The sequence below is a fragment of the Lepidochelys olivacea genome (assembly GCF_965140295.1).
Source record: "Lepidochelys olivacea isolate rLepOli2 genome assembly, chromosome: 7".
Taxonomy (NCBI): domain Eukaryota; kingdom Metazoa; phylum Chordata; order Testudines; family Cheloniidae; genus Lepidochelys; species Lepidochelys olivacea.
In genome coordinates, this window is record NC_140417.1 from 122,451,664 (window position 1) to 122,475,263 (window position 23,600).

Consider the following 23,600-nt stretch of genomic DNA (forward strand, 5'->3'; position numbering starts at 1 on the left):
ATTCAGACGGCATTGGGGCAGGGCCTGTCTCTTCCTCTGTGTTCCTGCAGCACCGAGCACGAGGAGGCTCTGATCTCTGTCGGGTCTTCTAGGCACTAGAAATAACTAATAAGGAGGGGACCTAGGATTGACCAGATCAAAGCACCGGCCCGCAACGTGGCGTCTAACAGCAGACAGTACAAGGAGAGATGGAGGCTTGAGGCAGAAAAAGCGATTGCAATGAGTAATGTATAGCCCAATGCTTCCACACAGGAACCCCACTGTGCACCCACCCAATGCAAGAAGGGATAAAATTCCTCCCCGTGATCCATCCATCTCTGGGCTCTGTCAGCGACCTGGCTCAGTTCTATTTGAAAACCAGGCCTTCGAGGTTTGGGCCCTTTTTTCTTTTCTTTTTTTTTTTTTTTTTTACGGTGTTAAAACAACAAACTAGAGTGCTAAGTCCATTATGGGTACATTATGCAAAGCGATGCAAATTGCAACATAAATCAAGCTGACAGTCAAACTAAAAGTTGCCCAGACATTCCCTCTGGACAGCGCTTCGTGAGCAACTGAGCGTATCTGCTGATGTCAGTTGCATAATGGTCTTTGGATCAGGAGCAGGGCAATCCTCGCTTATTACCGCATTCCCTTCTCCCCAGAACCTTGCTCTGCCTGCCCAGTGCAGAGACGCTCGGCAGAACATAGCTGCCTTTCCTTTCCCCTTGGCTATCAGGGGGTGCAAATACCTCAGGCAGGTGGAGTGACTGATACCTAGAGCAGCGGGGGAGTTCCTGCACTGTTATGATGCCGAGACCAGTACCGTTAACCTCGCATGGGGTTTTATTTTCCATGATTTGCTGCAGAGAGGAGTCAAGGACTGGTTATAAGCGGAGCCCTGTGGATTAATTGGGCAGATTTAGAACTCACCCCACGCAGCAGAACTATGAACCAGAGTCTAACCCAGGGGTCTCAAACACGCGGCCCGCAGAGCTATTTGCTGCGGCCCGCCAAGTTCCCTGCGCCCCCCCCAACCCCCCCCAGTTATTTCCTGCAGCCGCCAAGCTCCCCTCCCGCCCCACAGCGCACCGCATCCCCGCTCCTCTACCTACCTCCAGGCACTTCCCGCCACCAAACAGCTGTTTGGTGGCACTTAGCGCTTTCCAGGAGGGAGGGGGGAGGAGTGGGGAGCCACGTGCTCAGGGGAGGAGGCGGAGAAGAGGCAGGGCGGGGTGGGGATTTGGGGAAGGGGTTGGAATAGGGGCAGGGAGGGGGCGGAGTTGGGGTGGGGACTTTGGAGAAGGGGTTGGAAGGGGGGAAGAGGCAGGGCAGGGGCGGGGCCTCATGGAAGGGGTGGAGTGGGGGCGGGGCCAGGTGCAGGGGGGAACAGTGTCAGTGATGCAGACCTCAGGCTTCATGTGGCCCTCCTGGTAATTTGAGTTTGAGATCCCTGGTCTAACCTTTCCTGGGGTGAGGTGAGGGGAAGTAAATGACTGGTCCCGAGAGAGTTTTCCAAGCAGAAAGTGATTCATAGAGTTCAAGGCCAGAAGCGGCCATTAAATCACCTGACTGACCACCTGTATAGCACATTGGCTCCATTTCCCTCCGTACTGAGCCCACTCACTTGTGTCTGGCTGAAACCCGTCTTTCAGAAAGGCATCCAGGCTGCATCTGAAGACATCAAGCGACAGGGAACCCACCACTTCACTTCCCGGTTTTCTAACTGGAATTTGCCTGGCTTCAGCTTCCAGCCACTGGGTCTTGTTCTGCCTTTCTCCACTAGATTACAGAGCACCTTAGTTCCTGGTAATTCCCCTCTGCAAAGGGACTTATCCACCGTAATCAAGTCACCTCTCCATCTTCTTGTTGATAAACTAAACAGATTGAATTCTTTAAGTCTCACTCGGAGATATTTTTTTCCAGCCCTTAACATAATTTTTCTGGCTCTTTTCTGCATCTTTTTCAATATCTTTTTGAAAGTGGGGACACCAGAACTGGGTGCCCCTGTCGCAGAGCTAGTTGACCTCTTGGGCATGTGCCAGACTGAACCCCCCATGCACTGTCCCTAGTTTGAGGGCTCTAGGCACACTCTTGGGGTGCAGATCTCCCTGCTGAGAGCTGAGATCTCCACAGACCAACTGCCTCACCCCAGGACCAGAACTGGTCCCCAAACTCCCCCATAGCTTCAACACTCCCACACCCAGAACTCAGCCCTGCATGCATTTTTGAGTCCACGGGTTAAATCTTCGATGGGCGTACGATCAGTGTAGCACATACCAGTGCACACGCACGCACAGAGACTTAGCACAGGATTCTAAAGCACCATTCTCTCTTTTAAGTAAAGAGCAAAGGGCAGAGAGTACAGATCATTTAGAAAACAACACACACCCATAACGCAACGCCCCTCGCTAGCTCACCCTTCCCTGGGAAGTCCCTGGGGGACGGGCTGAGTTCGGATAGGGTTCCCTCCTGCCTTATCAGGCTCCTGCTGCAGCTCCCCTCTCCTTGGGCTGATGAAAATGGCCAAAGACACCAAGCAGAGCAACTCCTGCCTTCTTACAACCTCCCAGTCCTCTCAGGTGACTCCCAGAGCAGCTTCAGAGGTGAACACAGACCCTACTGGGTGACTTCTCCCCAACAAACCTGTTCTCCTGGGTGACACCCAGCCTGTTGTCTAGGATGTTTGTATTTGAATAGTAGACCACCCTGATTTAATGATCCTGTATTGTATTACTGCTCCTTGGGACTTCAGTCCACCATGGGGATAAAAGGACAGAGAAGGCAAAGGGCTGCACATTCAAAATGAAGTTTGCGGTTTGGTCAGGATACACACAGAAAGTTCATAATCCCACACAGAACTCAAACTGTACAGACATTACAAAATGTCCACAACAGCATTCCAGTATCGGGTCTCACCAACAAATTAAAATCACCTCCCTGTGCCTACTCACCACTCCTTTGTTTATGCACCCAAGGATCACATCTTCTTTTGGCCACAGTATCATTCTGGCAGCTCAGGTCAAGTTGCTTGCCCACCACAAGCCTTAAATACTTTTCAGAGTCTTTGCTTTCCAGGACAGAGTCCTCCCTATTCTGTAGGGCTGGCCTGTGTTCCTTGCTCCTAGGTGTATAGGTGGAAGAGGTGTGAACTTCTCCCATTCATCTCAATGGGGTATCAACTTGGAAACAATTGTCTGATGGTTTTAGAGTAGCAGCCGTCTTAGTCTGTATTGGTAAAAAGAAAAGGAGGATTTATGGCACCTTAGAGACTAACAAATTTATTTGAGCATAAGCTTTCGTGAGCTACAGCTCACTTCATCAGATCACTTAAAAGTCAGCTTGTTAACTATTCCAGTGCTGATCCTTTCAGTTCATTGTCATGAAGTGTCCAGCCCTGCTGATGTATGCATGTGGCATATTCAAATTACACAGAATCTCAGTTTGTCTCCTAACAGGTATGTTTCTAGGCATTGTGGTTGGGAAGTAAACCTGGAACATGTGAACGGAGCATAACCAATGCAGTGACGTCTGCCTGAGTCTGCAGACAGCCTGAAAAATAACTCAGAGAGGTGTGAACAGGCCAACCCCCATTAATCCCATTGGAACATTAACACTGAAGTCTAATGAAGACACATAAAATGTCAGCATTAACTATTTCATTGCTCTTCATTTTAGCAGATGGAATGGTGAAGGGAAGACGGCCATAGGGAAGGAAATGCAGGAGGAAGAAAGGAGTGACACACACACAGGGAAGAGGAAGAGAAACAAAGGGCAGGAACAACACTGGCCCTGAAGGGGAGCAGATGTCCCATTAAGTGGTGCTGAATGTGAGAGCAAAGCACTGAACAAATGGGAGATGGAAGTTTAGGGACTTTATGGAGTCCCTAGTCTGCCCTTGATCTTTGGGCAAACCTCCCATTGACGTCTGGGGCGAAGTCCTGAATTACACTCCAGGCCATGCAACATAGCTTGGAGCGCCAGATGCCTCAGTTCCCCCTCTGTACAATGTCCTACCTTGCAGGGGGGTTGTGAGAGTAGATATACTAAAGATTGTGTAATGGGGACCGATAAGTTCCATACACCAAGCCAACTGGTAGTGGCATCAGTGGAGAGAGAGGATGATGGAGCATGGGAAGAGAAGGCTTCCCCTTGAGTTCATATCATTGTCTAGTTAAGTAACAGACGGCCTGGCACCCGCCAAGTCAGCAGTGGATAAGAGGGAGTGCCACATGGTTGGGAATGCTGCAGTCTCTTTCTCGGATCTAACTCAGCCCGCAGACAGGAGACAGAACAGCACGTCCTCAGGATGCTTGCCGAAAGCAGCGCTGACGTCTCAATAGGGAGGTAGGCACGCTTCCCTCTTAGCTCGTAACACACAAATGCCCAGCAAACCAGGGCCGGGGATGCTGTGCTGCTGGGGGTGATGTCAAACCAAGGACCTGGGCAACTGAGTTCAGGGAAGATCCCAGGGCTTCCACCCCGCAGCGCAAAGGTGCTCCATGCGGCGTCTTAGTCAAATTCGAGCTCGAGCTGTCGCAGCACGTTCTGAAATTCCTCAGCCACGTTAGTGAGGGAGAGGGCCACTTCAGGAAGAGGGAGCATGGCCTAGTGGATAGAGGCACTGGACTAGAAATCGGGAGACCCGAATGTCACGGAGTCACCGGGCGATGCTCTGGAACTACTCCATACAAAGCCAGGCAGGAGGACTCTGGGGAAACCTCCTCTCCCCAGGGCAAGAAGCTTACACAACTTTGACTTTCCTGGGGCTGACCTGGGCGCATTCAGCATCCCCGTCCACACCGTGCGCTTCCCACAGCGAGTCCATACAGGCGGGGCTCCTGGGGAAGCTAGTGGGTTCTGCACCCCAATTCCACAGTCAGACGTGACTCTCAGCCAGCCAGTAAAACAGAAGGTTTATTAGTCGACAGGAACATGGTCTAAAACGGAGCTTGTAGGTACAGAGAACAGAACATCTCAGTCAGGTCCGTCCTGGGGGGCAGGGAGGCCAGAGCCCCATCTGAGCCTCCCCCCATTTCCCCAGCCAGCTCCAAACTGAAGCTCTGCAGCCCCTCCTCTCCTCTGTGTCTTTCCCTGGCCAGGAGGCCACCTGATCTCTTTGTTCTCCAACACCTTCAGTTTGCACCTTTGCAGAGGAGGGACCCCCAGCCATCAGTTGCCAGGAGACAGGGTGTCAGCCATTCTTTCTGCAGACACCATCACACTGACCCTTTAGGGCTCTCCCACAGTCACACACCCTTATCCCACCACCTGGATACTTAAGAACTGCATAGGGGAAACTGAGGCACCCACCCATTATTCAGAGAAAACATTAAGAACATTCCCACTTCGTCACACTGCATTCTAAACCTAGCTCTGCCACTGACCTGCTGTCTGTGACACACCTTGGGCTATTCTCGGTTTCCCATCCCACCCTTTGTACACCTGTCTATTAAACTAAGCTCTTTGGGGCAGGGACTGGCGACCCCAGTTTGTAGTGTAGACATGACCTGTGTGTTTGTACAGCTCCTAGCAAAATGGAGCCCTGATCCCCATTTGGGGCCTCTAGCTACTGTCTCAAATCTAAATAACAACACACTGTTGTGTTGTGGGGCTATCAGCTGTTAAACAGCTGTAGTGATCTTTATATCGCTGCAAAGTACTCTGAGCCTTTAAGAAGGTGCTGTATAAAATAGTATTCCATCCTTGGAACTCACTGCCCCCACGACAGTGATTTATGTTATATGGCGAGGCTATTGATTTATTCTTTATGATAAACGACCCAGAGCCTGGCTAATTAATATTCCTTCATAATTTCCAAGAGCTGATGATGTTATCTTAAACAGCTCCCCAAGACGGGCTTCCATACTGATGAGGTTGATATATGTGTTTAAGCTGATGACATCTAAATATGCTTCCCATCATATTTAAGCTCTATGTTTAACTTCTAATGGACCAGGAAGATTTCCTCTGAAATAGAATTTTAAATTAAAGGAATTTTAGGAGCCAAGTGAGCAGGGCCTGTTGGGGAGCTAGTTGGGAGCTCCCTTCAGTTCCTGGATATTCATCGACCAAGTCCAGAAGGGTCCATCATGAGCCCCATATCCGATCTCTTGCGTAACACAGGCCAGAGAATTTCACCCAGTAATGTCTGCATCCGGCCCAATAACTTGTGATAAATTATACTGACAAGCAGAATTGTGCCTGGCTTTCCAAAATCATGAGATGGGCCTGCCAAAATTATGAGATTGTCTTAAAAATCATGAGATTTACATAGTAATACCGTGGGCGGGGGGGGGTGTCTCTTTCTTTGCCTTCTGCGGTTGCAGCTGTTAGGGGTTACATTTCTCTCTGCTAGGCATTTCCTTTTATTTGCGAACAAAAGCTGAGTCCTCAGCCCATCACCTGACTCCAACAGTTGGGGCTTTAAGAAAACCACCAACTCTTGTAAGACTCAATAAAATGGCAGGAGTTGGCAACACTGGAAAAGGGACAAGAAATTAATTTAAAGATTCCTTAGGTTACAAACATTATCCTCTAGATTCACACTAAAATCAGATTTACAATCAAACTTATTTTTTCCATCCTTACCCTGATAGTTTATTTAGATTTATGCAAATGCTACAAAAGGGCTCCTATCCATATGCCCTGGGAGCCCTTGACATAGCTTAAAAGTACAGCGAAGTGCAGCTATACAATGAATTATAACTTAAATGCCAGTGAGCCAGGCAACTTAAAACCCGGAAAGTCATCTCCCTTTCCAACAATTCCCCCACCCTTCTGATACTTCCCCCAACCCTACCCCATTTTTAAAAACCTGAGAAAAATGAAAAGACCTGGAGGTGATCAGACTTTGGTTATTTTGGACTAGGAGGAAGGAGTGAATTCTGAAGTCCGGAGATGCTCAGAGAAAATGCCCTTCCCAATAGTAGCTCTTCTTGTTTATACCAACTTGGTGCAATTGGATCAGCTTGGGCTTCGGAACCAGACTGGACTGCCCAGGCCCATGTCAATTGCACCTCCTCAATCCCACCGCACTCGCGCGGTTTCTCAGGCACTAGCCCAAGGAACTGTATTTGGCCTCAATGTTCCAAAGTTTTACACCTAAGCTAAATTTGTGGTGGTAGGAGGCCCAGTATCGAAAGCTACACTTCCATCCCCTCTCACCAAAGAGGTGACTGCTCCTATCCTGTCTGCACACAAATAAATTGCAACCTTTTAATTAAGCTCCTGGTGACGAGTTATCGAGGCCACAAACTAAAACACCGAGAAGTAGCTTCTGGAGCCACTGTAGTTATTAGACTTCGCCCTCACTCCAGCCCTGGTTCCCCAGATGTTTGCAACCAGATCCAGCTGTTCTTCATCAGTCTTTCTCGATCAGTGTCACCAGGCCCTGGTGTCGTGCTTCCACCAGGCCCTGAGTCCTTCACCAGACACCAATTTTGCTCAGCCAGCTGCTCATTTTTCTTTCTGCACTCTGACACGTTTTCACCCGGCTCCTAATCCGTCTCTCTCCATTCACAACTCAAGCCGTTTATTGATGCTCTGTTTCTAACCCGCCCTCCCCCCAACCCCCATCAGGACAAAGTAGCCTATCAATTCAATAACATGCCATGTCCGGTTTCCCATGCACCCTCCCTTCCCCCGTCAGCATCCTGGGAAATCTATAGACGAGACTCAGTGCAAAGCAGACAAGGAATGCTTACACGTGAAAGGTCTCGCTAACCAGTACGGTGGAAATGTTCTCTAGCCAGGATGCAAGCCCCAGAGAGAACGCCATGCTGCTAAATGCTTATTTTGCCTCCATGTAAAACAGTGAGAGTCAAATTGACGGGCAGCATGATCTAGGGGCTAGAGCTGTGAGACCTGGCAGCCCAATTCCCCCACTGATTATTTATGATTCGTATCGTGGTAGCTCCTAGGAGCTGCAGTCAGGGACCAGAAACCCATTGCTTAGGCACAGTGCAAACACAGAATAAAAAGACAGTCCCTGCCCCAAGCTGTTTACAATCTAAGTAAACTCAGTGTGTGATCTTAGACAAATGATTCTACCTTTGTTTCAATTTCTCTTTGTCAGGTGTGTGAGTGTGAGTGTGTGTGTGTGTGTGACAATTCTCACCTCCGAACAAATTGTGGGACTTAATTGTTTGCTCTGAGCTTTGTGATATTTGGCTCAAAAGGGTGGGACAAATACAAAGTATAATTAGGCTTAGAAGGGATTAGGTTTTTATCCATGTGTCAGCAAACGTCAATTTCACCGTACACACACAAACCCACCAAAAAACATTTCCATTGATAATCATCAAAACGTACAGCTGGGCAAAGTAAGAAAAATACTGCTTGAGAACCTATTAGAGTTTGATTTAAGGACATTTACTTTGTAGATGTGATGTGATGTGATGTGAACAGTTTTGTTTTAAGGGTTATAAAGCTTTCACTTTTTGAATTTCCATATCTACTGTCATTAGATAACTATTGGCTGACCTACCCATCATTTCCTGCAACACTGAAATAGATACAAAAAACAACAAATGCCTTAACATCCAGTATTTTGCACAACTGTGAAAACTGAAATTGATAAAATAGAAAATATGCTTAAAAATATAAACATTGACATTATCTTTTGAAATGATCAAAAAATAGAGCTGGAATTCTGCCAAGCCAAAGTATAATGATAAAGCAACTTCAAGGCACATTTCAACAACTACGCCAGAATGGATCTTTCCTCTGCTCTTACAATATCCCCAGACCTTTCAATCCAGTCCTAAGTCGTTTCTACTTCCAAATGGCATTCTGTAATACCATATACTACCGTAAGGCAAACCAAACTAATTAATGTCTGCCACATACATGAACAGACATCCGCTCAGCTGCACTTCCTCCATGTAGCACACAGGAAGAGAAATCTCAACCTTCAACCCCAAACGCACAGGCCTCTATCGCACGAGGTACAGAGATGCCCCCACTCGCTGCAGCCCCTAGAGAGAGACATTGAACACACCTGATTAGCTCTGAGCGTGAGCCTCTGGGCGGAAGGGAATGGCACACTTATAATACTGTCACATCGTCAAAACACTGTACTTGCATTGATTGACACATTAATTCTCAACACGCCACCCCCCCACCCCTCAGTGAAGTAGGAGTGTCTCACCCCACAGAGGAGGCAGCCAGGTGAAATGACTTGACTTGCCCAAGATCGTAGAGGCAGTCACATGCAAATCTGGGATCAGAACTCTTAGCCATTGTGTCACGGTATGGATACGGAAAGGAAAAGCCTTATAGAGAATTGCTGACTAGAAAATCCTCAAGACTTACCCTTGGCAGAGATGCTCCTTACTCAGCCGACTCACCGGCCTGGAAGATGCAGCTGGTCACGCACAAGACAGACCTGAAAGAGATTTCTTTAAGAGCTAAATTAAAAGCACTTTTGCTCAGAGTTGGTCATTCACGATTTTCACAGATCCCCAGGCCAGGAAGGACATTGTGACCACCTAGTCTGACCTGCATAACACAAAGGAGTTGGTGTTTTTTTTAGTCAAACAGCAAACCTGCCACCCCCAGGTCAGACAAAAGGAGAGGTTGGAAAGTGCTCAGAAATTCCCAGCCGCCACAAAATACTTGAGAAACAGCGTCCCTGTTTTATGTCTCTTTGTGGTTTAAAGAGCTGTGTTTTCTCCCCTGCTTTGGCCCATCATATCTGAAGCGAGTGAGACTGACGAATACGACATGCTCAGAATCCTGTCCTTGGGTCATGGCAGGATTTTAAATCCTAGACGGAAGAAGTGGAGTAGAGACCAAGACATAATGGACTGAATTCCATGTGGATTTGGGCTGTGGCAGGGCAGAAGATGAGTGCGTGTCTCTGGCTTATACACTTTATTTTAGGGCACTGAGACTTCCACTTTAAAATGACTGACTTACTTTGAACCCCTGGCCTCTTGAGGACAGCCATTTTGAAAGGAAAGAAAAGGACCTACTTGGCCTGAATTTATAGGTTACTTGGGGAATGTAACGATTGGCTGTTCCCCGCCCATCCACCCAATGAGCTGGATCCTAGGGCACTGCTGGGATACTAGAGAACCTGGAAACCACAAGATGCCCTGTAGTGTTTGCGTGCACCTCAGCTCTCTGGAATGGCAACTAGTGTGTGTGGGAGTGTGACAGAGTGATTGTGTTGTCCTAGAGTTTTTTACAGCCCCTGAAGCATGAAAGCCCTACCACTGCGAGAGCAAGCAGAGATTCCCCTTTGGTTCCAGTGGCAGGAGTCTTTGCTTTATAGAACACAAGGTACCGAGTTCTGTTCCTGGGTTTGACTGAAAATCTCTCTGAGTTAGGCCTGGTCTATGCTTAAAACTTAGGTCTACGCAGCTCTGTCACTCAGGGGTGTAAATTTTACACAGAGATATAGTTAAGCTGACCTAAGCCCTCATGTAGACACCACCAGGCCAACAGAGTCTTTCCATTGTATCCTGAGTCTTCCATGTCCTTGCTTGTTTTCCTCTTCGTCCCTGGTTTTCTTTGCTGGTTGTTCTTCTCCCATTCTTATCAGATGTCCAGCCCACCTCAAACATGCCCTCTCCAGCCCATCTATCACTGAGGGTCCCAGGTTCATCTTACCCCTCATTTCTTCCATGCACACTCTGCCTACCCTGCACTTGACTGCATTCTCTTCAGTATATTATTTTCTACTACTTGTATCTTCTTTTCTTCCATCTTGGTAACTCCCACTGTTTCCAAACCCTAGAGCCAGCAGGGACAAACACATGCCGCATACACTGTTCCTTTCAGTTTGTTCCTTATTTGCTAGTCCCACAGCATTCCTTGCAGCTTTTTCACAGCCGCTGCCAGCGCACAGGGAAAGGGTTCTTCGTTTCAGTTCTCCTCATCTCTCTCCAACGGCACTAAGTTTACTTCCCAAGGGCTAGGGTGACTAGACAGCAAGTGTGAAAAATTGGGACAGGGGTGGGGGTAATAGGAGCCTATATAAGAAAAAGACCCAAAAATCAGGACTGTCCCTATAAAATCGGTACACCTGGTCACCCTACCAAGGGCAAAAATTCTTTCTTCCGAATCAGCTTCTCTCCTGAAATGTTAATCACCAGCTCTTCTTGCACCTTCCCAATTTGCGTAACTCCAGCTTTCTTTGTGTTCTTCAAACCATGATCTTCCAACACAGATGCCCAGTCTGATCCCACATTGAGCAATTCCTCTTTGCTGTCAGCCATAGGGGCCAGGTCCTCAGCATACATTGGTTCTCTGTGGCTTGGTTCTTCTACTGATTCACTTCATAACTCGGATGGAGAGAAGTGGACTCAGCACTCTGCCTTGTCTCTGTTGCACCGTCCCCTCAGAACTCTCGGAAATTCCATGTATTGTTGCCTTAGGTTCTGACCCTCGATACTGCTTCTCTATCCTCTCCACTTCTTGAAGTGCCCCTCCCATCCATCTCAATACTCCAAACACCGGTGGAATCAAGCCATATGCTTTCTCAAGACCAACAAATGCTCCACAGCAGCAATGCCCTCCGTTGATCATTCTTTCAAACATCTGTCTCACTGCAAATAGCGGGTCTAGAGTTCTCCTTCCCTTCCAAAAGGCATGTTGCTCCTCTCCTATATTTTCCTCCACCTTGCCTCCAAAACTCTCACAAAGACTTTGAGAGGCTGATGTAACAGGGTGATCCCCTGATAAGCGTTTGGATCATTTGCATCACCCTGGCCCTTCCAAAGAGGCACCATCGATCCTGCTCTCCGGGTACCCAAGCTTGATCCCAGCAAACACCTAGTAATGCATAAAGCCACTTGACTCCAGTCCCTCCAACTGCCTTGATCATATCAACAGTTATCTCATCGCCACCAGCAGCCTTACCAGTCTTCACTTCACTCAGTGCTTCTTCTGCCTTGGCTCCAGAGCTTGACACCTTCTGTGGCTTCCCCATAACTGTCATCGGCTTGCTTTTCATTTAATATTTTTTCCATATCGCTGCCACCACTTATGGGCTGGTTCCCATGCTCCACACGAAAAGGATGGGTTTCATTGTTCCACTTTTTTTGCCAACCCCAAACCTCAGTTTCCTGCTGCCGCCTTCCTCCAGCCTGCTGTACAATTCCTCGTCAGCCTCCAGTCTTGCCTTAGCAATGGCCTTTCCAGCACTGTGCCGTGTGCAGAGCTCCCAGGATGGCAATGGCATGGCAGGGCAATGAGTTAGTACAGCTCCTCCAGCTGTTGGCCTCCCATTTATATAACAGCAGCTGCAGGCGGCAATGGGAGGGACACTGCCCGTGGGGTCCAGTCTTGCTCAGTGAGAGAAGACACCAGTGAGTTAACCCTTCACGGTGCAGGGTGTGTGAGAGATTCGACCCCCTGCCCCCACCCCCCATCAGCGGGGGGCAACAGCTGCTTTAATCCCCACTCCCCCTCCCCATCCCATCCTTCTGCCTCTGATCCCCAGTGTTGCTACAGACATCTCCGCGGGGGTGACGGCTGCTGCATGGGCCCTAGCGGGGCTGCTGCCAGCAGTAGCTGTGATGGAACGAGGCAGCTGCGGGAGAGCAGGTGGGTGAGCCTGCCAGCTGGCAGTCTCCAGAGCCGCCGAGTCTCCACGCACTGGCCAGAGGCCGCACTGGGTCCCATCCATCCCCACAGCTGAGACCCAGCCCGAGGGCCGGGGGGGCGGGGGGGGGCAATGTTTTCGGGAGAAGCAAGAGGGAACCTGCCCCTGGGGGAGCTCGTGGAAGTAGCCTCCTCGTAGGCTGAGCCAGCTGGAGCTGAGAAGCGCCGGTCTCCCCTCAAAGCCATCTCCTCTTCTTTCTGGGAGATCCACCGAGCTGGTCTCAGATGGGGTTCTATGTCCTGGCAGAGCTATTGGCAATCCCAGGGAGGAGCGTCGGGCCTCCGTGGGGTTGGACCATCCCCACCTGTGCTGGGAGGCTCTTTGCTGGGGCTGGGCCAGGCTGAGCCTGTCTCACTGGGAGTCACCTCGCTGACCACTTTCCACCCAGCTCTGTGCGGGTGCGTGAAATGCGCTGCTAAACACTCTCTTAGCAGAGCGGGCGCTTCCTGTACTAAGGAGCGCCGCACCTGGGACCGCCACTAGAGGGCATCGTGATGCACCGCATTGAGCCTGAGCTCCTCCCACAGCCTGGCCCTCCGGGCCGCTGCCGTTCAGCCTTTGCCCTGGCAGCCTCCCCGGCGGTAGGGAAGAGCCAGGACTCGGACAGAATGAATGCAAAGGGGATTCTTCACTGAGGCCTCTGGGCACAGACAGGGACCCCGGGCACAGGAGCTAAGTCCTGGGGTGGACTTAGCCGCCATAGAAGAGCCTGCTGACTCCACAGCGTCCCCCAGGGACAACGCTGCTGCCTCCTAGTGGGGCAATACCCCAGGAGTCCCACCGAAATCAAGCCTGGCCTTTGCACTCTATTCATGCAGGGGAACGGGGGGAGAGGGGGTGTCCTGCCCAGCCCCTGGATGACGACCTAAAAACGCCCCCTCAGGTCCTTTATGGGGGGACTGTGCTTCCAAGGCCCGTCCCTGGCATCTGAACAAGGGCTGCTGGCTGCCCGCGGAATGGGTTTCCTTCGCTCTCCCTTCCCTGCACTGACCCCGTGGCTATGGGGGGAGGCGAGGTGCCGGGGCGGTGAAAGACCCCTGCCCCTTCTCACTGGGGGGATATTCTGCTGAGGCTGCGCCATTTGGCAGCTGGGGTCCTGTCCCCTGCAGGGACTGCCCCTCGCTACTTGAAAGGAATCATTCACAGTCGCAGGGCTTGGTCCAGCTCGGAGGCTGATAGGGGATTGCTCCAGCCATTCAGAGACTCCCCATGTTCCCCTCGCGTGGGCTCTCTGTCCCTCCACTCAGGTCCAGTTCCAGATGGCTGCTGCTCGTGCCTCTCCTGCTTTTGTCTCACGCTCCCTGCCTCTGTGTGAGGGCCAGCCTGCCTCCCTTTCGCTATTATACAGCCCCTCCTGGCCTGAGCTGCCCGAGCCTCCTCCAGTATAAAAACTGACAGGAGATGAGGGACCGAGTGACGATCCCCTCAGCCTGAGCCACGTTCCTGAGGCCAGAACATGCTCCCCATGGCCAGCACATGAAGCAAGGCCGGGCCAGCGCCTCTCAGAGACAGGCCCAGCATGGAATCAGAGGCCAGCTCCTAGCTCCGGGGAGACATGCTTTCCCACCCCGCAGGAGGCTGGGAGATTGAAGGTCAAGGAAAGGGAGGCTGGATCAGCAAAAGAGAAATCCCCTTCTCCTAGTGAAGCTTAGTGACAAGCTGGTCTCTTTTGCAGAGGCTAAGGCCCCTGTGAGCCAGGGAAGTGGGGTAGTCTATGGCGTTTGTACAGGGCTGGATAATGGCTCCGTGAGATGTTCTGGCTGGAGTGCAAATCACTTAGCGCTTCTGGGACTTTGGTATGCCTGTCTGTGACATGGGGATAATGATCCCGACTGTCTGCCTGGGCGGTTGGGAGGGTTAACCCATTCAAGGGTGCGAGGCACTTGGCCACGTGCAGATGACGGGGGCTGTAGGGGGGCGGGGGGGGCGCGCTGGAGCCGGAATGCAATCACACGCTAGCTCTGAGCGAGCGAGCGCACTAAGAACACCCAGTGGGGCTGGGGCTACACAAGAGCCGACTGCAGACCCTAGACGCGTACTCAGGGGAGTGCTAGGGCTGCCTGTGCTGGAAATTACATCGCTAGCTCCCGGGTGGCTGTACCCTCAGGGGTGGCAATAGTGACCCCCCTACACCTGCCCCGAAAAGCCAGCCGGCAGCAAAGGGAGGGGCTGCAGTGAGCCTTAACAAGGGGAAGAGTCATGATCGCACTGCTCATCGGCTTCAGCCAAATGACACTTTCAGCCATTCAGTATTTAATCAAATACTTCATTAGACCCCCCCCCAACTAGACCCCTGGCTGGCTGGACGCACGCACACCCATCTAGCTAATTTCTAGCTATACGTAACCCTTTTGCCAGGTAGCGTCTCCAAACAGCTCGAGCCCCTACCCAGCAATCGGGGAAAACTTACCCCTACCCCTCGGCACCTCTAAGAGGCAACCCGAGCACTGAGTCTGTGTATAACAAAAGAAAACTTTTACTAAAAGGGAAGGGGACCCGAGCACTAGCCCTGTCTAGCTGATCTATCTACACCCATGTTAAGCTCGCACTGCCCTGGCTGATGCGTCAAACTGAAACACTCTCTGGCATCATCCCCAAGGAAATCCCAGCTCCGTGGCAGGCCATATTCAAGTGCATCTGGTGCAGTGTGAATGGTGGAGCAGGCAGCCAGGGGCGTTCTCCGTACATGGGTCTGGTGCCATTCCGTCAGTACACCCCCACCGGCAGCGGGCCCGGCTCTGCTCTCAGTGACGACCTTCAAGGGCTAAATCCTACTCCCACGGGGATCAAGAGCAAAACGCCCACTGGGGTCAATGGAGGCAGGACTGGCCCTAGCTCTGCAGTAACTTCCTTGGAGTCAGTGGGAACTCCAGCCGCTTTATGCTCAGATTTATACACCAGGCCCCCAGCATAATAAAACAGGCTGAGCAGAAACAACACTTCTTGCTACTCTAGCAGCATCCAGCTGGAAACATGCTTTCCAGACACCCCTGAGCTAAGCTGCTCGTTGCCCATCTGAGGTGGGTCAGTATCATAGCCCCCATTTTACAGATGGGGAAACAGAGGCACACAGTGGGGGTGGGGGGCAGGACCTGCCTAAGGCTAGACAGCAGAGTGGGGAATAGGATGCAGGCGTCCTGCTCCCCTGTCCTGTGCCTGAGCCAGGAGCCCCTCTGTCCCCATTATAAAGCCATTGAGGCTGTCAAAGTGATGCGAGCGCATAGCTGAATGTCCCATGTTGGAGTGGAGGATAATGCTGGCAGGACCAATGGACGAGGTTGTGGGAGTGGGGGCAGGGGAGGCAGATGGCTGTTTTCTGCTAAAAGTGACTTAGTGAGAGAAGAAACTCGCTCCTAAAATAGGGGCCATTAATCCTGCTCCCGTCAGGTGGTGACCCAACAGTCAGTGACTCCAGGGGAAGCAGGCTGTGGCCCAGGAGCGTTATGAGTTCCCATGATAATGCTGCTGTCACCCCTGGGACCCCACCAAGCTTTCCAAGCACTGCTGAAATGCAGCCACCTCTGGGATGCAGTGCGGCAGCCAAGTGGCCCTCCAGCAGACATTGAAAACAGCATTTTTGACCAAGGGCACCATGCAGCATGTTGGTTTTAAAGATCTCATGTGACACTGCATTTCATTAGACATGGTTTTCTATCTTGGGAGGAGCAAGGGCTGAGCTGACCCTTTGGGGATTTGAACCTGGGATCATAAGGAGTTTATATATTTCAGGCCTCCGGCTTAGCTTACTAAAGCCCTCCCCTCCAGCATAACCACTATAGTATCACTACCTGCAACTGGAGAGCTTGCAGCATACTGAGTAGCTGCTGTACCATGTTTACATGGATCAGATCAGCACCCTAGGCCTGAGTATTTTCATCACAGATTTTAAAGTGTAGGGAAAGAAGAGATACAAATAGGGACATGGACCGGTCAGGTTTGGCTGAAATAAACCTTCCCCTGCAGTGTTTACAATCCCAGCATTACTAGTGCATGAGACCAGAGATGAACTAGACAAGGTGAAATGGGCTAGCCTACGTTCGTTCATTGGCCAAACTGGGAGAAACGCAGAAAGTGAACAAAGAGCGTAAATAGTGAAAAGCAGCTTGGAGTTTATACATCATTTCAGCTGTCATAAGCTGCCACGTTATGCACGATGTGGAGAAGGAACCTGGTATATGATTTTTAAAGCGTCAGCATAGCTAGAAACATACGCTCCCTTACAAGATTAAGCCGTCCTTGGGCATCATTTGTTTTAAAGGTTTAAATAGAACAGGGGCGGTGTGGAAGAAGCAGGGAACCAGAGATGTTAGATTTGATGCCTGGTTCCGCACAAGACTTTTGCCTATTTGGTGGCTTGGGTGCATCAAAATCAAAGATGGAAATGAGGAAGGAAGAGTCCATTTTATTGGCTGGCTGGAGAGCATTGCAAAAAATCACAGTTGTTAATCAAAACTAGGACTAAACCACTTTGGCAACATGTGGGCTGCAGGAGGCAGAATGACAGAGGCCCTAAATGAATTATCTCTGGCTTAGGCATGGCTGGCTTAGGTCAGATTTTAGGGACTGCTAGCAGCCCACTCGGTTCTGCCTGCCTGCCTCTGAACGGTTTCCTTTCAGAGAGCTCTTTCCCTTGAATTAGAAACAGAAAGTGTTTGGGTTTCGTTCCTGTCCTTTCAAGCTACGTCGATTTTGTGGCAGAGTCTGAGAGGTGAGTGTGTGTCAGTGTATTTGGGGAGGTGCAGTGCTCGGCACAGGCTGTCTATGCAATGGGATATGCTGCACTGGGACAATACAAGGCTTCAGCTTTCCCAGGCAGCTGGCAATTGCGCTCTTTCCCCTCAGATGATCAGCCAGCGAGATGGTGCAAAGGACGAGAGGCTATCAAACTGGGCAGGTGGAGATTCCCTGCAACAGGGCAGAGCGGAAGTGTCTCCAGCCTGCTCATGCAGCTTGGACTGAGCAGAATTCATCACATAGGAGGCACGTGGTGCTGGGTTTTCAGGATGCTGATGACACTCCCACTGTATGTTAAAAAGTAAGTTAAAAATTACTTAGACCAGTTAGATGTCCTCAAGTCACCAGGGCCTGATGAAATGGACCCTAGAATACTCAAAGGAGCTGACTGAGGAGATATCTGAGCCATTAGCGATTATCTTTGAAAAGTCATGGAAGACAGGAAAGATTCCAGAAGACTGGAAAAGGGCAAATCTAGTGCCAATCTATAGAAAGGGAACTAAGGGCAACCCGGGGAATTACTGACCAGTCAGCTTAACTTCTGTACCCGGAAAGGTAATGGAGCAAATAATTAAGCAATCAATTTGCAAATATCTAGAACAGGGGTTCTCAACCGTTTTCTTTCTGACCCCCCCCCCAACATACTATAAAAACTCCACAGCCCACCTGTGCCACAGTAAGTGGTTTTCTGCATATAAAAGCCAGGGCCAGCATTAGGGGTTAACAAGCAGGGCAGTTGCCCAGGGCCTCACACCACAGGGGGCACTGTGAAGCTAAGTTGCTCAGGCTTCTGCTTCAGCCCCAGGTGACGGGGCTCAGGGCCCTGCGCTTCAGCCCCATGCAGTGGGACTTAGGCGTTCTGCCCTGGGCCCCAGCAAGTCTAACGCTGGTCCTGCTTGGTGGCCCCCCTGAAACCTGCTTGCGGCCCCCCCAGGAGGCCCCAGACCCCTGGTTGAGAACCACTGATCTAGAAGATAATAAGTTGATCAGTAACAGTCAGCATGGATTTATGAAGAACAAAAGAGACTGTTCTCAGTGGTAGCAGATGACAGAACAAGGAGTAATGGTCTCAAGTTGCAGTGAGGGAGATTTAGGTTGGATATTAGGAAAAACTTTTTCACTAGGAGGGTGGTGAAACACTGGAATGGGTTACCTAGGGAGGTGGTGGAATCTCCTTCCTTAGAGGTTTTTAAGGTCAGGCTTGACAAAGCCCTGGCTGGGATGATTTAGTTGGGGATTGGTCCTGCTTTGAGCATGGGGTTGGACTAGAGGACCTCCTGAGGTCCCTTCCAACCCTGATAGTCCATGATTCTACGTCAAACCAACCTGATTGCTTGTTACCCTGTCAAAGAAAAAGCTTCATGGATAGGGAGGAAGTGGTAGATGTGGTATAGCTTGACTTTAGTAAAGCTTCTGATACTGTCTCCCGTGACTTTCTCATACACAAACCTGAGAAATGCACCCTAGATGGAGTTACTATAAGGTGGGTGCAGAACTGGATGGAAAGCCTTTCCCAGAGGGTAGGTATCAGTGGTTCACAGTCATGCTGGAAGGGCATAACGAGTGGGGTCCCGCCGGGATCAGTTCTGGGTCCAGTTCTGTTCAATATCTTCATCAATTATTTAGAGCAACCTTTCAGAAGTGGCGTGCCGAGTCTTCATGTATTCACTCTAATTTAAGGTTTCGCGTGCCAGTCATACATTTTAACGTTTTTAGAAGGTCTCTTTCTATAAGGCCAAATTATAGAACTAAACTATTGTTGTAGGTAAAGTCAATAAGGTTTTTAAAATGTTTAAGAAGCTTCATTTAAAATTAAATTAAAAATGCTGATCTTATCAGTTTAGTGTGATCCTTGCCCTTGCTGAGTTTTCCAATGTCTGCCATGTATCTGGATACTTTAGGCTGCACATGGGCTTCTGAGTGATAAGTTGTTAACCAGCTCCGAGAGGGACAGTGGACAGATTTCATGTGTGAAAATACGTGCTCACACAGATATGTAGATCCAAATGTTAAAAGCATTGCAAACACAATTTTCTTCAAACAGTTAAATTTCACTGGCAGGGACGTCCAGCAGGTCAGAATAGAGGCCCCATAATCTCTCTCGGTAGCTTCAAGTGCACTCGGCAGATCTATACACTTTGATGCCCACAATTCTGAGCTTTATAACTGAATGAGCTGCATTTTGAAATCCTCAACCCCCATCCACTGAAATACTGACAAATCCAAGTCGCTTTCGTTGAACTTTTCAGGTTTAATTAGAAAACAAAGCATTGGGCCAAATCACTGAAAATCTTGAAATCTGTCAGAAAATTCTGATCCAGTTCTTGCATGTACATTCTAATCTCAACATCCAATGCAGTGCACTGGTCCATGTGGCGTGACAGTGATGTAAGCAGCAAATCAAGATTTAAAAATGGCGCACAGTGGCATTGGAACAATTTTTAAGGTGGGGGTGCTGAGCTGTGCCCCTTCTTCCCCTGTGTGCACCCCCTCACTGCCCCAGGCTGGGGCCAGGGAGCCACAGCCGAGGGTGTCTGCAGAGCCCCGGGTTGGTGGCCAGGACCCCAGGCCAGCAGCAGAGCCCACCAGACGGGTGGCTGGGACCCAGCTTGCTTGCCGCCTTTGGCATGCGTGCCATAGGTTGACTATCCCCGATTTAGATAATGGCATAGAGAGTCCACTTATCAAGTTTGCGGACGATACCAAGCTGAGAGGGGTTGCAAGTGCTTTGGGGGATAGGATTAAAATTCAAGATGATCGGGACAAACTGGAGAAATGGTCTGAAATAAATAGGATGAAATTCAATAAGGACAAATGCAAAGTACTCTACTTAGGAAGGATCAATCAGTTGCACACATACAAAATGGGAAATGACTGCCTAGAAAGGAGTGCTGCAGAAAGGGATCTGGGGGTCAAAGTGGATCACAAGCTAAATATGAGCAGGTTAGACAAACACCTGTCAGGGCTGGTCTAGATAATACTTAGTCCTGCCACGAGTGCAGGGGACTGGACTAGACGACCTCTCGAGGTCCCTTCCAGGCCTATGATTCTATGTCTGTGTCTCACCTGATGCAGTTCAGCCGCTCAGCCAGTGTCCAGTCGAGACTGGGGCACAGCTGAGAGTGAGCTAGTGAAGACAGAGGGGATGAGTGTGTGGGAAGCTGCTGGAGGAGATGGCAGAGGTAATCTCAGCCCCTTTGACTGAGGGAGTGCAGCCTCCATTAGTTACCAAGGCTGGCAACCTAAGGGCGATTCTAGAAACCCCCCCGCCCCCCTCCGCTGTGAAACGCTCCCAGCACAGCAGCAACCCAGTCAGCTTTCACCCGCTGCATCTGGTTGGGAGGCTGCGACCTTGCCTTTTGGCTGCAGAGCCGGCCACCCTCCTACAGACCTGTCACCTCGGGTTTAGACCGTTGCAAGACGCTCTGTGTGGGGCTGCACCTTAGAACTGTTTGGAGGTTGACGCTGGTGCAGGATGCAGTGGCTCGCTTACTGAGCGGGGCATTTTGCTGGGAGTGCCCGAGCCCCGTGCTCTGGGATCTGCACCAGCTGCCTATTGGGCTCTGGGTCGAGGTTAAGGGGCTGGTTATGGCCTGGGCCTGACCTCTCTCCTTGGACCACACTGCCACAGCTGCAGCCAGTGGAGATGCCTGAGCTGGTTCCCACACATTCGAAGAGAGAGATGGGGCAGCCGGCAGGCCAGCTCGGGGCAACTTGCTGCCCTGCTTGATCCAAAATAGCCTGGATTTGGTGACCTGGGTACCCTGCCCATGGTGGGATTTGCAGAGTGCTGAGCGGGTGCTCCCAGAGTGATGAAGCAGTGGAAAGGAGTGGTTTTGGAGGCAGCTGGCCAGCCAAGTGCCTCCTTGATGGATTGTTTCATGCGACTGGGGTTACACCGGTGGTGGGCAACCTGTGGCGTAATCTGAATGCGGGCCGCGAGACATTTTGCCGAAGTTGACCATCTGCAAGCATGGCCCTCCCGCAGCTCCCAGTGGCCGCAGTTCACTGTTCCCAGCCAATGGGAACTGCGGGAAGTGGCGGGCCGTGGTGGGCCACAGGTTGCCCACCACTGGGTTACAGTCATGTTGAGCAGCAGGGCACCTTGAGCCTGGTCTCAGTGTCTATTTTTGTTATTATTTGATGCAATGAAACACAGTCAGTTATGGCCCGTGGTTCACCTCTGGGTGCCCGGCTACTAGCACTGGGCACTGCGATTAAACGAACCAGGGGCCTTTGCCCAGCTTTGCTGATGTGCCGGGCGATGGTTAAAGTGCAAGATGCCATCCACAGAAGCCTGCAGCTGGCTCATGGCAAGTTGGGCCCAGGTTGTAATTTCCAGTGCACACAGGAATGTGGCCAGCCAGGGACACGTTCTCCTCCAAGCGCGCGTGTGCAGATGGCAGCTGCAAACACGGTCTAAAAGAAAGAGGGGGCGTTGCAGAAGAGGCATATTGTATCGTCACTGGCTGGCAGAGATTAGGAACAGGTCAGTTATACTGAAACTAAGACAATACCCAGCATCACTAGCAAAGCTTTCCCTTGCAAAACTGTGCCCCAGGGGCTCTCTGGTCCCCCAGTGCAGGACAACCGGGGCTAGGCGTGACCCCAACACAGTAAGAATGGCTGGCACACATTTAGACACTTGTTCGTTTTCTCAACCGCAAGAAAAGCTGACTTTATAGTATTGGAAAACTAAGCTAACGCAAACATTATCTGGTTTTCAAATTTTTGAGTTTTCTTCCCCTTTCTTTTTATTTCTCCTGCCCGCCCCTTTATTTTCCAAATTGATCACTGGAAAAGGGGCCAGGGAAGACCCAATCACTGGTTGGGAGGGATATGGGGGGCGGACAAAAAACAACCAACCAGAAAAGTCTTTCCCCATAAAAAATGAAAATATAAAATATGAAAGTTTTCCACTAAAAAAACTTGCTTTAAAAAGGTCATTTTTCACTTTAAAAACGTTTCAAAAGGCAAATCTCCAGCAGCTGTCCTTGGCTGCTCGGTAGACTCGCTCCTGCAATTCATCATTAATCACTGATAAGACCCCAGTACTCCTTCCGAGCCAGCTGGCCCAACACAGCCCAATCCATAGACCATTCCACACGCCAGAGATACACCAGGACTTGTCGGGAGTGTTAGATCGTTATAGAATCATAGGACTGGGAGGGCCCTCGAGAGATCTTCTAGTCCAGTTGCCTGCATGAAAGGCAGGACTGCATATTATCTAGACCATCCCTGACAGGTGTCTGTCCAACCTGCTCTTAAAAGTCTCCAATGACCGAGATTCCACAACTTCCCTGGGCAATTTATTCCAGGGCTTAATCACCCCGACAGGAAGTTTTTCCTAATGTCCAACCTAAATTGCTGCAATTTAAGCCCATTGATTCTTGTCCTACCCTCAGAGGTGAACAATAAACTTTTCTCCTTCCTTCTTGTAACAAACATTTTATGTACTTGAAAACTGTTAGCGTGTTTATTGTGCAGCACGTCCATCATGGAAAGCTATAGGTAAGGGCAGCATCGTGATTCAGGTCTCAAACCCCCCCCCCCCAAAACAGATTTCTTTTTTAAAAAATGTGGGTTCTTTTAATTGGCCTTCTGGGTTTTGAGCCTTTAGGTCGCACTTGGGGCACATTTTCAAGCTTTTCTCTGAAACGCTGAGGCCCAGAAACTTGTATTTTTTAAAATGAAAGCTGAGTGTTGCACCTAATCACACGCGGGGGCTCTGTGAAAAACACCAAATAGCACCAGGCTTGTGACAAACCGGAAGAGCTGGAACATGGGCAGGGCTAAGTTGACAGGACCAGGAGATCTTTCTTATCAGCTCTTATCAGAGTGGAAGAGGGAATCTCATAGCTGTGTTATTATAGATCGGCGGGCAAGCTGCGTATGCCAGAAAGGTTGGAATGAATAGCCAGTACACATGGCTGTCCTTCCTCCTGAGCCAGCGGGCTGGGGTAAAGCAGGAACAGTCATGTCTCTCTGGTTGCTCATTGGGCCTGGTTAGTCAGCGAGTGATTCACTCTTCACCTGGCACACGTTCATGTTGACTCACCCTCGTGCCACCGAGCGGCCGCTTTGCCAGAAGAGCGCTTGGTATGAAAACAAGCAGGTGCTGGGGCCAGCCTTTGGGCAGCACAGTGTGACCCCCTCGGGCCTGGTTTTTGGAGGTGCCAAGCACCCCCCAGGGTGTCCCAGTCACCAAGTTCAGCATGATGGACCGGACTCTTGTTTGGACAAGAAGGGATAAAAATCTCAGTCTTAGAATCATAGA

At 50.3% G+C, this 23,600-nt stretch overlaps 1 long non-coding RNA gene across 2 annotated transcripts in view; it reads right to left on the bottom strand.

Moving 5' to 3' along the window:
- Nucleotides 1–2,719: 2,719 nt before the first annotated feature.
- Nucleotides 2,720–23,600, bottom strand: part of LOC311524107 — a 32,903-nt gene continuing 12,022 nt past the window's right edge. For both annotated transcript variants that reach the window (XR_014712485.1, XR_014712486.1), the window contains exons 2-3: nt 9,292–9,364; nt 2,720–3,204 (exon numbers count right to left, since the gene is read on the bottom strand). This is a non-coding gene — a long non-coding RNA (uncharacterized lncRNA). The remainder of the gene's footprint in view (nt 3,205–9,291; nt 9,365–23,600) is intronic.